Below are 15,995 nucleotides of genomic sequence, written 5' to 3' on the forward strand. Positions count from 1 at the left end.
GATTAGTCGTGTCTGAGAATTCATGATCCAAGAAGAAATTTAGCCAGAAATGTTATCCCTGAGCACAGCTCTGGCAGTTGGGGAGTAATTGACTGAAAACTATAAACTGCTTGGATTCAGCATTGTAAAAGATAATTTCACACACGGTGGTTCTGTAAGGGTATTAAGCCTCAAAAAAGTAAACTGGATTAAGAAGGCCCAGCGAATATGAAACACTGAATGGGGGGCATTAATAACCAAAGCATGGATGAAATTGAGGAACAAGAGACCCAAAGAAAAGCAGAAGAATTGAAATAGGATGAGTTCCAATTTAGCTTTGATATTCTACAACCGGAAGATCTCATCCATTAATACACACACACACACACACACACACACACACACACACACACACACAGCCCTAGATAAGATTTGCTGACTCTTGTCCATTTAAAAGTAGTTCCACTTGTAGGATTTCCACCTGCTGCATCGTTGTGTGTGTGTGCTCACGTGCAGGAAATGTACATGCTAGGATATTCATTGCAGCTTTCCTCATACTTGCAAGAGACCAGACATAAAGGTAATTGACTATACTATGGAGTAAAAATTAAAGAGAAAGAGCAAGATGTCTAAACATTAATATGGAACAATATCCAAGATTTATCAATTGAAAAAAGCAATGTGTAGAACTTTGTCTAGTGGCTTATCAGTTGTGTAACAAAAGGACACACACAACACACATACACAGGTTTGTATATACATAACCTGCATAGATTACCACCAGAAGGAAAACACAAGAAAGTGCTAATATTTCTCCAGGGGAGGAAACTAGGTGGCTGGTGGGCAGGTGTAGGAGAGAGATTTTATTGTATGCTCTTTTGCTTTACATTTCACTGTATTTCTGGATTATCTTTACAAAAATCTCCTAACGCATATTTAAAATGTTTCTTCTGTTCTTCTGAAGTCCCAAGTCTTTTGTGTCCTCATCCTGCCCTGAGCATGTGAAAGGAGGAAGAGGAAAAAGCACCCCCTGTGGCAGAGGAATTGCAACGCCCCTCTGGTGTCTTTTCTGGGTTTCTTGGCCTGGTGTGGCAGTTTCTAACTCCGGCCACCGTGAATGCTCAGCATTTGGGTTCCTCAGCAGTGAGTGGGCAAAGAACACCTACAACCCTTATGGGAACAGGGACGAATACAGTGCGTGGCTCGTTCTCGTTTGGTTCTAGGGCTCCCTGGGTGCCACCTCATGCCGCCACGTGGAAGTGGATGGGCACCACTATGGGCGAGATCATGGTGGGGGGACAAGCTCCCCTGGGTGGGGGCGTGCTCCATGCAGGGGGAATGAGCTCTGCTTGCGTGCTCCATTCAGGGGGAATGAACTCCCAAGTGGTGGGAATGAGCCCCCATGGTGCAGGGGCGTGTTCCATATGGCAGGGAATGAGCCCCACTGGCAGGGCTGAGCGCCACAAGGCGGGGAGGAGCCCCACATGGCTTGGGGCATGCTCCACCTGTGGAAAACGAGCCCCACGTGGCGAGGACGAGCCCCACCTGGCTGGGGCTGTGCTCCACATGGTGGAAAACAAGCTCCACGCGGTGGGAAACGAGCCCCACATGGTGAGGGCGTGCTCCACAGGGCGGGGAATGAGCCCCACGTGTGTGGGCGTGCTCCACGGAGGGAGACGAGACCCAAGAAGAGAGGGCGTGCACTCAGACGGCCGTGGCTCACTGGGGCTCCGGGAGCGTGGCAGGGTGGCAGCGAGGCCCGGCGGGGCCCTACAAGCCCGCGCAGAGGCTGTGGAGTCCACACGCGAGGAAAGGTTCAGTAAGTGGTTCGGGGGTAGCTGGGGTGGCGATGGGTTGGGGGGGGTCGCCGCGGAGTCCATCGGCGGCGTTCTGGCGAGAAAGCTCCTGGCAGTATCGGCCGCGGCTGTGGGCCAGGTGACGGGTTTACTTTGGTGGGAAGGGCGCGCGGTACTCGGGGCGGCCCTTCCACGGCGTCGGAGCCGCGCGTCTGCGGTGCTGGCGGGGAGGCACGGACGCGGTGGTTAACCGAGCCGAATCCGGCGTTTTCCAAGTGAGTGTGTGCCCAGACCGGGTGAGCCGCTCCCCCGAGGCTGCAGGGGAAGGCTCGGGCCCCAGCGCGTCTGTTGTTGCGTGACGGTGGCTCTGCGTCCTCTGGTTGGGGCGGGTCTCGTGTTGACATAAGGCGCAGAGAGCGGTGTGATGGCAGGTGTCCTCCGAGGGTGTGTAGGGCTGCGCTGGGGACCGGCAGGGTGGGAGACTCGGGAAGGCAGGGCCCTCATGACTGAGGGGGGTGGTGGGAAGCAGGGTAGTGCCCTAGGTCACAAGCCAGGGCGCGTTTGTGTCCAGGACAGAGAACCAGGGGTGGTCGGGTGGGCAGCACGTTTCCAGGTTGAGGTGTTACTGTTCTAAATGACAGCAGCAGCACCCCCCCCCCCCCACCTGAGCGCAGTACAAAAGCCCCTGAGGCATGGCATCCGCCAGAGTCTTCACAGAGATATTGTCATCCCTAAATGAGGAAACTGAGGCTTAGGGAGACCCAGTCGGTGTCCCCAGGGCCACGTGGCTTGCATGTATCACGACCCGCCAGGGAAGGAGGAACTCAAATTGGCTTGACTCCAGTGCTGGCTTTCTGCCTAGTTGCCGAGTCCTCAATCCTGTGTTCCAGGCCACACAGGGCAACCAGTTCCGGTCTGCTCGGTTTGTCCTCTTGCTTTGCGTTTTTGAGCAATGCCCTTGGAACGGAAGAAGCCGCTCCAGGCTCTGTGTGTCAGAGGCTCTTCTGGATACTGGAATCTTGCATGCGTTACCCTGTTGTCCGCGTGTCTAAGGCAGTCCTCCCTGAGCTGCTCCCCAGTGCCCCGACTCAGCACCGTGTGGCAGGCACTGCATTCAGAACCCCATGCGCATTGCCTCAGTAAATCCTTACTGCTGTTGGCCACCTTTTAATTTCCTGGTGAAGAGCCATGGGCTCAGAGAAATAACTGCAGGTCTCCCAGAGGTGAGGGCTCTAGACAACACTTGAATCCAGACAGCCTGACCCCCCGACCCCCAAAACCATGCTTTTTCTTATGAACTGCAAAGGTTTCCTCACTGCAAACGTCCCACGTCTCTCTGCCTTTCCTGCCTTGGGGAATTGAGAGGCTCTTTTTTGTGCAGGCTGAAGTTAGTGTATTCCAAACCTACTTGTGGAGGCCACAGCACACCTAGGAACTCAGCATGTATGGGTCAGGGGGGAGGGAAATGTGTGTGGGGGTGTTGGCCCAGCAGCTAATGGTGCCATGACGGTGGGTGGGGCTGCGTCTCTGGAAGGGGGTCTACTAAAATGCTATGGGTAGTGTGGGGGAAGAGGTGTTTGGTGACTGGCTCTGTCCTGAGGAGTCCCTCATGTGCCTTTTTTGTGAGCTGCTCACGTTTTAGGAGACTGGCAAGGTGCTCAGCTGGCATTTCACAGGGAGTCTTCATCTGCCTTTTCTCTCCTACTTCCTGTTCTTTTGAACTTTGTGTCGGAGATCAGTCAACTTTTTTGATAAATGGGAAGATAGTAAAACTTTAGGCTTACACTTTGTAAAGTCTTTGTCCTAGCTAGTCAATTCTTTTGTAATCCAAACTAGTCCTAGACCATATGGAAATGATATGGGTATTGCTGTGTGCTAATAAAACTTGATAGAAGTAGAGTGCTGGGGCACCTGAGTGGCTCAGTTGGTTGAGCATCTGACTCTTGATTTCAGCTCAGGTCATGATCTCTCGGTTTATAAGCTCGAGCCGCACATTGAGTTCTGCGCTGATAGCGAGGAGCCTGCTTGGGATTCTGTGTCTGTCTCGCTGTCTGTCCCTCCCCCACCCGTGCTCTGTTTCTCTCAAAATATTAACAAAAAAGGGCCAAATTTAGCCTAACAAGAGTTGGTTTGCTGATTCCTGGAGAAAGAAAACTGGGCTTTTAGGGGTCAGGAAACCCTTGGTCACAGTCCCTGCATTGCTCCTCACCACGTTACCCTGGACATGCTGCTTCACATTCCTGGGCCTCAATTTCCTCTTCTGCTCAGAGGAAGTTGGACTAGATCTCTGGGGGGGGGGGGGAGTTAGAGGATTTGGGGTGACCTTGTGGGGATCCTGAGTGGATATCGGCAGGTCAGAAGACAGGAGTGGGAGGGTATTGTTAATTGAGTTGACTATGATTCCAGAATCTGATGTTCATTCTCACACCAAACACTGGAGTGAATTGAGAAAATGGGAGTAGTAGAAAAATCTGTGGGCTGCTGAGGACCTGGAGAAGCTGTAGGAATATGTTCAAACACACTCATGAGCCTGTGTGGGCAAAATAAAAAAGTCGGCAGCCAGAGGGAATTCAGAAGTGGCTATAGATGTAGAATGTTACACTCCGCTGCCTCATGAGTTTTAACTCTGGAAATTAATTAGTTTTATTAGAACACCATGAGATTGTGCATAGACTGGCTGAGGCGCTAGGAGTAAATGGAAGTATGACCAGGGCTGAGGGTGTGGCTGGTGTGTGAGTGTGTGTGTGTGTTGTGTGTGTGTGTGTGTGTGTGTGTGTGTGTTGGGGAGGGGGGTACCAGGGATGGTGGGTGGGTCTGTTAACATCTTCGTTAATTCACTGGTGGTGAGAGTAAGTAGCATGTTAGCTTACATGCTAATGGAACCTGAGCCTGCTGATCATTCTGGCCACTTGGTAGTCCCAGAAATAATAGATCTTCTCTGAGAAGGCCAGATCTCAGGAAAAGGGAGGGAAACACGATTGAATTGTTTTTCAGCACTTACTTAGTGTGCATCTACTATGAACGAGGCCCTCTTCTAGGCACTAGGGACGTAGCATTGAAGAGGGCAACGTCTTTGTTTTTATGGGCTTCATCTTGTGGAAGGGAATGATCGTGAAAGTGGACATGATGATACAGCAGACCATGGGAGGGTTGAAGACAAGGCACTGAAATGTAGCCACACACTCTGGAAGGAATCCTAACATCTGGAAATCAGGCTCATGGTTATTTACTGGTGTCAGAGTCAGGCTGTAGCCACTTAGGTGAGCCAAACAAAGCAACAGGTGATTAAATAGCAAATAATTTGTTATTGTTGAAAAGCAGAATAGCCAAAACCCTGCTACCCAGAAACCTTTGGGGGCTCGAATCCAGCTTAATAGCTGAGTTTTCCACTTGGCTCTGGATTTAAGCACCATCGTGATTATTTAAAAAAAAAACCTTGAAACATTTGCCTGTCAGGGAAAATACCATTTTTTTTTTTTTTTTTTTTTGGTTTGAGAGCAGTCTTTCTAAAATGTATTTCATGTGACTGCCTTCTGAAACCGGGAGATCAAATGGAATTGTAGAGGCCCAGCTCATAATGAGGAAGCACCCTTCCCCATCACACCCACAGATGTACATTCATGGATTTGCATGCTGTAATACACCATTTCCTTAGGGGCTTTAAGACCCTAAATTCAATGCCTCCCTGGTTGTATTTTTTGAGATCTTGTGTTTGCTTTGGATAGTCTTTTTCTTGCCCACATTGTGTCTCCTATAACAATACTTTCTTTATTAGTCTATTTATATTAAATATACATATAGGTAGAAAGCTTTGAAAAGTGCAGATTGGAAGAAAATGATTATCTACAGTTGCATTACCTGGGGACAGTTAACGTAATGGATGCCTGTTCTCTCTGAGGATCTTTGTGTTCCATCAGAATGGGGTCACAGTGTTCACAATGCCTGGTGATCTGTTTTTTCCCCCCACTTAATGTCATGAACATCTGTAAAAATTAAAAAATATTTCTACAGTATTTGTGCACATGTGTTCTTATAAAGCTTTTTATTCCGGAGTATTCAAACGTACATAAAGCCTAGAATAGAATAATGATACCCATGTACTTATCACCCAGCAATTTGCCAAAGTTTCTGTGATTCTAGCAACATCTCCCCTCCCTGTAGTTTGTTTGGAGTATTTTAAAATGAAAACCCAAACCTATCCCTTCACTTGCAAATTCTTCAGAAGATAAATCTATAGGTTTTCAGGGCAGTTTTTGCCCTCCAGGAGACATGTGGCAGTGGCTGGAGACCTTTTCAGTTGTCACGACTGGGAGTGGTAATGGTGGTGGTTGCTGGTGGCCTTGAGTAGATAGAGGTCAGGGGTGCTGCTGTCTGTCCTACATTGCACAGGACAGCCCTCCAAGACCAAGAATTGCCTAGCTTGAGATATTTTGTCAATAGTGCTGGGGTTAAAATAGAAGCATAATTCTATCACCATGTGTAACAAAACTGACACCAGTTCTTCCATAGCACCATGTTTCTTTAACTTGTCAGTGGTAAAAAAAAAAAAAAAAAAAAAAAAGTCTGAATCATACCCAAAAAGGACTTTTAGTTTCCTCTAATCATGACTGTTCCCCCTTAGCTTTTCTTCATGACGTTTATTTGTTGCAGACTCTGGGTCATTATTTTCTGTAGATTTTCCTGTATGCTGGATTTGGTTGACTGTGTCTTTCTGGTATTGGGTTATCATGTCTCCTGATTCCCCCCACGTCCTGTAAATGGAAGTTGAGCTTGCTCAGTAAGTTTAGATGTTGTCCGCTGGGTTTTATCCGTTGTAAATTTCCCCCTCAACCTTTTGTCTAATGTTGGTTTTCACAGTGTGGTTCCTTGTCCCTTAACTAGCAGCACCATTTTCAATTGGGAACTTGTAAGACCTGCTAATTATTGTGTCGTACCTCAGGTCTGTTGAATCAGAAACTCAGAGTAGGACCCAGCAATTTGTATTTCTCACCAACATACTCATACTCTCTAGATAGAGGTATTTATGAGAAAGAACTGGCTCGTGTAATTAGGGAGGCTGGCAGGCTGGAGAACCAGAGAGAGATGATTTTGCAGATGAAGCCCAAAGTAGCTGGCTACAGAGTTCCTCTTGTTTGGGGGGGTTGGGGAGGATGGTTGGCCTTTTGTTATGTTCAGCCCTTCAGTGGACTGGATGAGGCCACCCGTGTTATGGTGACCGTTTGCGTTATTTTGTCTTATTTAAATGTTAATCTCCTTCAAAAACACCCTTAGAGAAACACCCAGAATAATGTTGACCAAAAATATCCAGGCACATTTTGGTCAGTTAAGTGTACACAAAATTAACCATTATACCAGGTGATTCTGATGCATGATGGAATTTGAGAACCACCACCCTAATGGTTTTAATAGCCATTGTGGGACATTTTCTAGACCAGTTATTTCATCAGCAGTTGCAAAATGACTTGTTCTTTTTGCATTTATTAACTTTTATGAGGAATATTCCCTCATAAGTCTTTGCTGATAAGTCTTTAGGAATGATAGGATAAATGCTTGATTTATTCCCTTTATTTTTCTATTAAGGTATAGCATGCACATGATATGCACAAATAATTACAGCTTAGTGAATTTTACATGTGCATACACCCATGCAGCCATTATAGAGAATTTCCAGAATTTCCCCTTGTGCCCCCTTCTAACAGATGCCCACTCTTCCTTCACCAAAGTAAGCAGTTGTATTTAAAATGTATTTTTGCCGTTTCTTTGTGCACAGTTTTTTTATATAATTAGCCATTCATTTTATTCAGTTTCTGGACTTGGGTTGGATAATGCCATTCTTAACATAAAACCAAGATAATGCCTTTTCCTCTAACCTTTATGTATATATATGCTCTGGATCCAAATTTTCCAAATGACTAGCTAGTTCTAACATCATTGAATCCTTCCTATCCTCCTTACTGATTTGAAATGTCTCTTATCTTACATTAAATTTCCATATAAATTTGCATCTATTGTTATGTTTGTCTCTTCTTGTACTATAGCATTATAATATGTTTTACTATCTGGCAGGTTAACTCACCCCAAATCCTTAAAGTAATCACATTTTCAGATTTTTTTTTTCCCCCTGACTATTCTTGCGAGTTCATTCTTCCAGATGAATTTTGGAGTCATGTTGTCAAGGTTCATAAATCGGAATTTTTCTTATTAGAATTACTTCTACAATATCACAAAATTGGATATTACAGAGAACATAAGAACAACATATTTGGTGGATTCAGTAGTTCCTTTTTGTCCTCCAGTAAAACTTTCTTCCAGGGTTTTTGTGTGTTTTTGTAAAATTCATGCTTTTTCTTTTGAAGTATTTCTTCCCGTTCTTTCTATGTAGTTCTTCTTAGCGTAAGAAGCTATTGGCTTTTTTTTTTTTTTTTTAATCTTAGTAAAATTTTGGGTTTTTTGGATAGGCTTCTCAGTTGATGTTGGGTTTTTCAAGTATACAATCAGCTAAAACTAAAGAGGATTTTATCTCTTTTGATACCACTTATTTTGTTCTTTAATTGCATTGAATAGCACTTAGAATACAATGTTAAGTAACAATGTGATAGTGGGCATTCTTGTTTTTTTCCTTTAATGGGAACACTTACAGGGTATCATCTTTGAGTGTTCTGATTATGGTGTGGTGTGTGTGTGTTATGTGTGTTATCCTTGAATGTTCTGATTATTTTGTGGGGGGTGTGTGTGTGAGAGGACATGTGTTATGTGTGTTAAGCTTTCATTGAATTAAGCCTGGGTTCTGCTTTACCAAGTCCCCCCCCCCCCCCCCCCCCCCCCCCCAAAACTCAGGCCAGAGTGAGGAATTTGGTTAAATGCTTATTTGGTGTCTACTGAGTTCACAAAAGGTTTGCTTTTTAATGTGTTAACATAGTGATGATTTTTAATAGCCTCTGTTTTGGGGATGAAGTACATTAGGGCAGTGTTATTTTAAAGGTTTTCTTTTGCTTAAGTACTTAGGATTTTTGTTTATGTTCATAAGAGGTTGATCTCAGGTTTGTTTTTTGTTTTTTTTTTGTTTTTGGTTTTTTTTTTTTTTTTTGGTCTTTGTCAAGTTCTGTTATCAGTCTTCTGGCTTTGTTAAAAAAAAAAAAAACAAAAAACAAAAAACATAAAAGCTTGTTGGGTGCCTGTGGCTCAGTTGGCTAAGCATGTGACTTCTGTTCAGGTCTTGATCTCACTGCTAGTGAGTTTGGGCTCTGTGCTGACCGCTCAGAGCCTGGAGCCTGCTTCAGATTCTGTCGTCCTCTCTCTGCCCCTCCCCCTCCTTGTGCTCTGTATCTCTCTCAAAAATAAACATTAAAAAAAAAAAACAAAAAACTTGTCTAAATCAATCCACCTCTATATCTAGGCCTAAGTGTTTCTTTGAGGGATAATTCTTTGACAAGATATTTTTACTTTAAATAGAAAATAAGGTATTTAAAAAAAATCCTGAAATTTCATTAAGGTAAATTGTTTCATTTTCTCTCAAGTTAGTTTTAAAAATACTATGGAAATGATTGCATAATCATTACAGACCAATTTGAAAATTCCAAAAAAGTGGGAAGAATGTAAAAATCACTTTAATGTCCATAACATACGGACAAAAGCAGGGCGGTTCTGGAGCAAGCATAACAGTGGAGGTGGGATAGAGGTGGTGTTTCCAATTTTGGCATGAACAACAGATTTGTGAAGTTTGCTTCTGGATCCTGTAGAAGGTCTGTACCTGCAAGGTCCCTTGATGCTGTTCTCTTCTTTGTTTTGCAGTATGTGAGAGATCCTGTTTTTTTTTTTTTTTTTTTTTTTTTTTTTCCTTCCTCCATGAACAGGATGCACTCTGTTCAGATACTATGTTAGTAAGAAATAGGAAGGGGCAAATACATTACTCATATGTGGTAGTTGAATGTTGTCTATGGTTCTGTCACTCTCAAATCTGTAGCTTTAGTTTTTTGTTTTTGTTTTGTTTTTTTTTTTAGTTTTTTTAAACGTCTTTATTTTTGAGAGAGTGAGACGGAGTGGGGGAGGGGCAAAGAGAGAGAGACACACACACACACTCACCCCCACACAATCTGAAGCAGGCTCCAGGATCCGAGCTGTCAGCACAGAGCCCGATGAGGGGCTTAAATCATTGACCTGAGCTGAAGTTGGATTCTTTAACTGAGTCACCCAGGTGCCCCTGTGGCTTTAGTTTTAAAGTGATTCCCTTTGTACTGGTACCAGACTTTTAAAAAAACTTCTCCTACCTGATGTTCTTTATTCCAGGGGTGGGGTTGGGGTAAAGGAGAAGGCAGTCTATTCCTGTGTTTTCCTCTTTCCCCCAGTATCTGTCAGGTTTTCTGGGATTCACACTTTCTGGATCAGTGAAATATAACCTTTATGAACCTGTAAGGCCATGTGGTTCAGTCTCTGAATGACTTTGTGTTCTAGGAGCAAAGATCATTGAAGGACATTAAGTTATTTACATCTATTAGAAACTATTTATGGGAGTCCAAATACATCACAACTTTCTGTTCTCCTTTTTCAACTGCCCTTGTCTTTAAACCTAGATCAGCTTTGTTTTTTGGCCTAAATTCTTTCCTTTTGTCTCTGGCCTCTCTATTTCTATCTCTGTGTTCCCTTGATTCTGTATCACAAAATCCTTAAAAAAGAACTCTTTGGAGTGAGGAAGGGGAAGTAGGGGTGGAGGAGAATAGCAGCTAAAGGCAGGGGAAGGGAGGAAGTTGGCAGAGAATCAGTGTCTTTTCCCCATCAGGGTAGAAAGATTATGGGGTCAGGAAAGGCATGTGGGCAGAGCTTAGCCAGCTATGTGGTTGTGAAAAGTAGAAAAAGGTGCTCCCCCTCTTGTGGCTGAGTACTTGGAGAGTGGGGGATTTCAGACTCCACTTTTGCAGGGCACGCTATGAAGAATCACCTCCTCATGCACTGAGGATTAGACCCTATTTGAAAGGCTGGGGAAGCCACCTTGCCCTTCAACTGCTAAACCTTCCTCCTTGGCCAGATTCATTGAACTAACTCATGAACGACCTGGCTAGGCTCAGGATGAGGTGGGAGTGAATAAGACAGATAAACAGGGTCCTCCTGGAGCTTACAGCTTTATAGGGTAGATGGACAGAAAACAATCTTGTATATACACATACATACTATGTATGTGCCTGTATAAATGTGTATACTATCAAATTGTATGTATGTACATCTACATGTTTAAAAATATGTAAAATTAGGGTGAAGGGGAGCTTCTCCTGATTACGATATGCATAGTTTGAGAAGGTATTGGGGTACTTGTCCTAGGCTTACAGCATGGGAGCTTTGGCAGAAAGATACAACTCCCTAACTTTGAAAGTCCTACCCCAGCCAGGTGTGAATTTTGGCCCATGGGTTTATGGCTGGTAGGCTGCAGTCTCTTTTTTGGTCTTCTTTCAAATGTCCTGGAGGCCAGCAAAGCCAAGGGCTTGGCATTTCCCTGGTCTTAAAGCCCAGATCCATTTATTCAAGTGTGGTAATAAAAATGGGGAGCCTAATGAGGACCTACATCCTTTACTTCTTAATAGAGCAGTCTCTTCTTGGTACTGGAACTTTCTTGTTTGGTGCCCTATCCAGTGAAGGATGCTGTTCTGCCTTCTGTCCTTCTCACCTATTATGGTATCCCCCAAATGGTTATGCTGGGACAGGCTAGAAAGAGTGAGTTGGCAACCCAAAGATTGTCAGGAGCACAAATGTGTGCCTTGTAGGAGCTTGAACCTTGCAAAGCTCTTCATTTTTGTCATCTGACATAGGATAAGATAGCACTTGCTCCAAGATTAGACTAAATGCAGATCAGTCAACAACTGGTCATTTTTTGCATCTTTTTATAAAAAAAATTGACCCTTTTTGAATCTGTTTTTTTTTTTTTTTTTTTTTTTTTTTTTTTTTTTTTTTTTTTTTTTTTATGGCTAAGTGCCCTGTTGAACACCTCCTCGCTGGCCCGATGGAGGATGTGAGGCTGTCTTCATCTGCCTGTTCTAGGATTACCTGATCCAGACTTGTTCTGCTTCTCATGATTTAACAGTAGGCATCATTGTCTTCATACACACACCTAACCTTGGCTTCCCATGGTCAATGCTTGAAAATACAGTATAATTCTAAGCAGGGCCCTCACCACTGCTGTGAAAGGGTGAAACCCTTCTTAAGCTCCTATTATTCCATGACTCTTGTCAGCATGGAAGTGTCAGCAATATTTTGAAGTACGAGATGTGTGGCTATTGGAAGAGCATTGGGAAAAGCAATCAAGGGGAGACTCCTCAAAAACCAACTGAGAGGTGGAGGTTAGTGCAAATCTGGCGTACAAAGAAGGGGCTTCCTTTGCCATCAGAAACAGAGCAAGGCCCCAGGTTTTCTCTGTTCAGACCCTACACCCTTCCATGGGGAAATTCCCTTTGGAATGCCAAGCTGGAGGACATGTCTATGACCATCCACCCTGGACTCCTTGACCTCTGTGGCCTAAGTTGGCCATAGGAAGCCACATCTGCACTGAATTGCACCTTACTGTAATGGCTTGCTTGGGCTTTCACCTGTGCTTGTGGCTGTCCTAACATGGCTACAGGATGGCCAAGGACTGTGCTAGGGGTGATAAGCCCTCGAGGCTTCTTTGGCTTTTATTAATGCCGGTAGGTGCATTAGGGTGTTGATGTGTCCTGGCTGTGTTTTGTGATTAGCCTTTTTTGATTGCAATCTTTTTTTTTTTTTTTTCCATGTAGGGTTTGGGAAGAATCCAAAGAGGGGAGAAGTTGTTTGTAACCACAAGGAATTCGGCCCCACAGCTCACCCTTGTCATGTCTCCTTTCCTGTAGCATTGGGAAGAAGGAATGAAAATCATCATAGGTCTATTTTCGGTTCATGCAAACTCCAGTGCAGATGGTGCTGGTTGGGTGACTGTCCTGGGCAGCCCTCCTTCAAGTGATGATCCAGCTTGGAAGGTGCACTCCGTGTGGTTTACCACCTACTGTGTGTAGCATTCCTGCTCTGCCCGCTGCGCTTTGACTGTCACAGGATGCGTCTGTCACCTGCCTGCGAGTGGAAGGGAGATTTAGGAGGACTGAGGGGTTGGCGTCATTCTTAGAACCAAAGTTCATCTTTAAGTGTAGAAATAGTGGAGTGTTTCTGAAATGTGTGCTGTCACTTTTGAAACCTCTTTCCATATTGTTGAGAGATCTTAGCATCTCGGGTTGAAAAGGGGTAGCTCAGGAAAATGGCAGCATTCGTGTGAAGTCTTCTTATGTGAACTCTTCCTTGGAACATTATAAACAGAAGGGTGATGGGGGGTTTGTCGCCAGGCAGGAGGTCCTGCCAGCGGGCAAGCCCTTTTTACAGTATAAACAAACTTCCTTTCCTTCACGTTTGGTCAGGTTCTACCAGATTTTCAGCTACTTTCTTTTCATGTTCAAGCATCATATAAATAGCAGGTACACCATTTTCAGTTGTTTAAATCTATTTTTTGACAGACCTTCTAAACGCCATTCAGTTTTTAAATCAATTACCTTATCCAGAATGCCTCCCTAACCTATTTCATTAAATAACCATCTTTCTATGGCTTCCCTTTTTAACAACATAATTTACCTTTAATAATTAGTATAAAAGAATTCTAAATGAAATCACTGAGCTCACTTGAAAGTTCTCTAATCAGTTACCAGAATCTGTGGGTTTGTGACCGGAGTCTCCCCGAGGGTTTCAGTATCCCCTTTTACCAAGCTTCATTCCAATAGAAGCCAAATTTATAATGCATTCTCTTGTAGTTGGCCAGCCCTAATGAAGACCAAGAAGGATTTTCAAATGAACAATGATCCACACCATTGCTTTTAAGTTTCTTTCAGAGTGAAAATAATGCTAGTGTTCATCATGTAGAAACTGAAACTTTGCTCAAGTTGAGTCTAGATTTAAGCATGGTGGATGTTGATCCGTGCAAGCCATCAGGTCTAGCTCCAGGGTGTTTAATTGTCCTCTAGAGTCTCTGACATGGGGGGAGGGTGCTTAATTACAAGGATTTCTGTTCTGTAGTCAGGGAGAAATGAGGTCAGGGTTGCTCGTGTAAGGTTGGCCATTTACCCACCCATTTAGTGTTGGTGAGAGGAAGAGGTTAGAGTTTGGAATCTGAATTCAAATCTCGAATTCAAGTTGGTTTCTGAGTTTGAACAAGCTACTTCACTTTGAAGTATAATTTCCTTGTTTATAAAATTAGAATAATACTTACAAATCTCTTCATGGCATTTATGGCTTTCTAACACTGTCAGCTCATGAATCTCCCATCCTTTATTTCTAAAAGCCCGTTGATGTTCAGCCCAGTTTAATTTGATTATGTTGATTTATTGTTCATTGCTGCTTATTCTCACCTTCTAGGAGGGCAGGTATCTTTGTTTTCTATGCTGATGTGCCTGGCATGTAGTAGGTACTCAATAACTACTTGTTGGATGCTCTATTTCCCACCCATTGTGCAGTGTCTCTTTGAGTTGGCTTGTGAGGTTTTCCTTCCAGGTGATTTATCTTCTGAATTAGGTTTTGTGTGAGCACTCATTAAGTATAGTCTTGGTACAACCTGACTGATGGGTGAACTGGGGGGTCCAGATGCGTGGCCGGGGGAAGCCAATCTGGGACTTATCTCCGGCTTCGGTTACTCCTTAGAAGTGGCAAAGCATGTGTGGAGATGTTGCCAGATTGTTGTGCGTGCAGAATCTAATTTATAGTTGTCCAGGGTCTCCTGAGAACAACGTGCATTTATATCATTACTAAACAGTAATTGATTACAAAGCTCAGTTGTGAAATTTACAATTATTGAATTACTCTGTTAGCTCATAAATCTCAAATCTTTATTTCTAAAAGTCAATTGATATTCAGCCCAATAAATATTTAATTTAGATGTAATAATGGTGTAGGGACAAAATTAAATTCTCATTTGGAAAATAAAGAATCACCTGGATGGGGTTGGGAGAGATGACCTGGCAGAGGTGAGCAGAGAACACGTTGGTCTGATCAAGTCCTGTCTTCTTAATTAGAAGAGACTTTTCATACATGGCTTTCTTCAATTTCATTTTCTCTTTAAAAAAGGATCTTGTTTGTAGGAAATAAGTCATGTATCTGTAGAGCTTTATATTTCATCAAGCATATCTGCACTAGGTAATATTTGTATCTCGCAAAAGCCTTTTGAAGTAATTACAACATGTTTTTCTTCCTATTTTGCAGATGGGGAAACTGAAGTGACTCGGTTAGAACATAAGAGAGTAGGGCTAAGGGCCTACTGACATCTATGTACTAGATAGTACCTAATAACCATGGCTGAAATAAGATGAAAGTTGTAACAGCTGCAGAGGAGGCAGTCTAGCTGGTCTAGTGATACTATTGGTAATATTCAAAGAGTCCTAGGCTCCTTCCAGTTTACCCCTCTATCACCCCCCCCCCTCCCCCAACCTCATGGTCCAAAATGGCTGCTTGAGTTCCAGCCATTGCATCTGAAGTAGCAGGATGGAGGGAGGGGATCAAGAACATAGTTCCTCATTTCATGGTAACTCTTTGGAAGGTCTACTTCTACTTGTTTTTTATTCAGAACTCAATCATGTAGGTATATCAAAATGGAATGGAGGCTGACAAATCATCTTTTTATTTGGGCAACATAGTGCTTGGCTAAAAACTGGGATGTTGTTACCCATTGAGAAACAGAAGAATGGATTTGAGGGGGCAACTGACCAGTTCTACCACATCACACATTCTAAAAGACCTAGTGTAGAAAGTGCACTAAGCATGGGTGTGGGCTTGTTTGCTTGAATATAGTCAATCGGGACTGTCTCCACCTACTGGCAACCCCCTGGGTACTGGAGGCACTGAATACCCAATGGCTTCGATCCTGGGAACAATGTGCAATCCAGGAAACCGGTTCACTCTTCTCATGAGGATTTATCTATATTAATTAAAAGGAGATGGGAGGGGGAGGATCTGTGAAATCACTCCCTTCACGTTTGTGGACAGGCGTTTTTCTGGAACAGAGCCTCTTATTGCCCTTCTCTTTGCTCTCACCAAGTCGGAGGGCCCATGGGGTTCACTCACGTTAGTCTCTAGCAGCCTGAGAGGCCTGGCTTCCTGGGCTGTGGGGGAATAGGAATCATTCAGTGATCATTGATGAGTCTGGGTCTGCCAGTTTTTGTCATCCCCCTTGTTTTAACTAAGACCCATAGA

At 43.8% G+C, this 15,995-nt stretch overlaps 1 protein-coding gene across 17 annotated transcripts in view; it reads left to right on the forward strand.

Annotated features, from left to right (window-relative positions):
* Positions 1-15,995, forward strand: part of PTPRT (protein tyrosine phosphatase receptor type T) — a 1,067,285-nt gene that overhangs the window by 43,586 nt on the left and 1,007,704 nt on the right. The gene's annotated exons all lie outside the window — the stretch shown is intronic.

This window comes from Panthera pardus, unplaced genomic scaffold, assembly GCF_024362965.1.
Source record: "Panthera pardus isolate Hobbes unplaced genomic scaffold, ASM2436296v1 HiC_scaffold_25, whole genome shotgun sequence".
In the NCBI taxonomy this organism is placed as follows: Eukaryota; Metazoa; Chordata; class Mammalia; order Carnivora; family Felidae; genus Panthera; species Panthera pardus.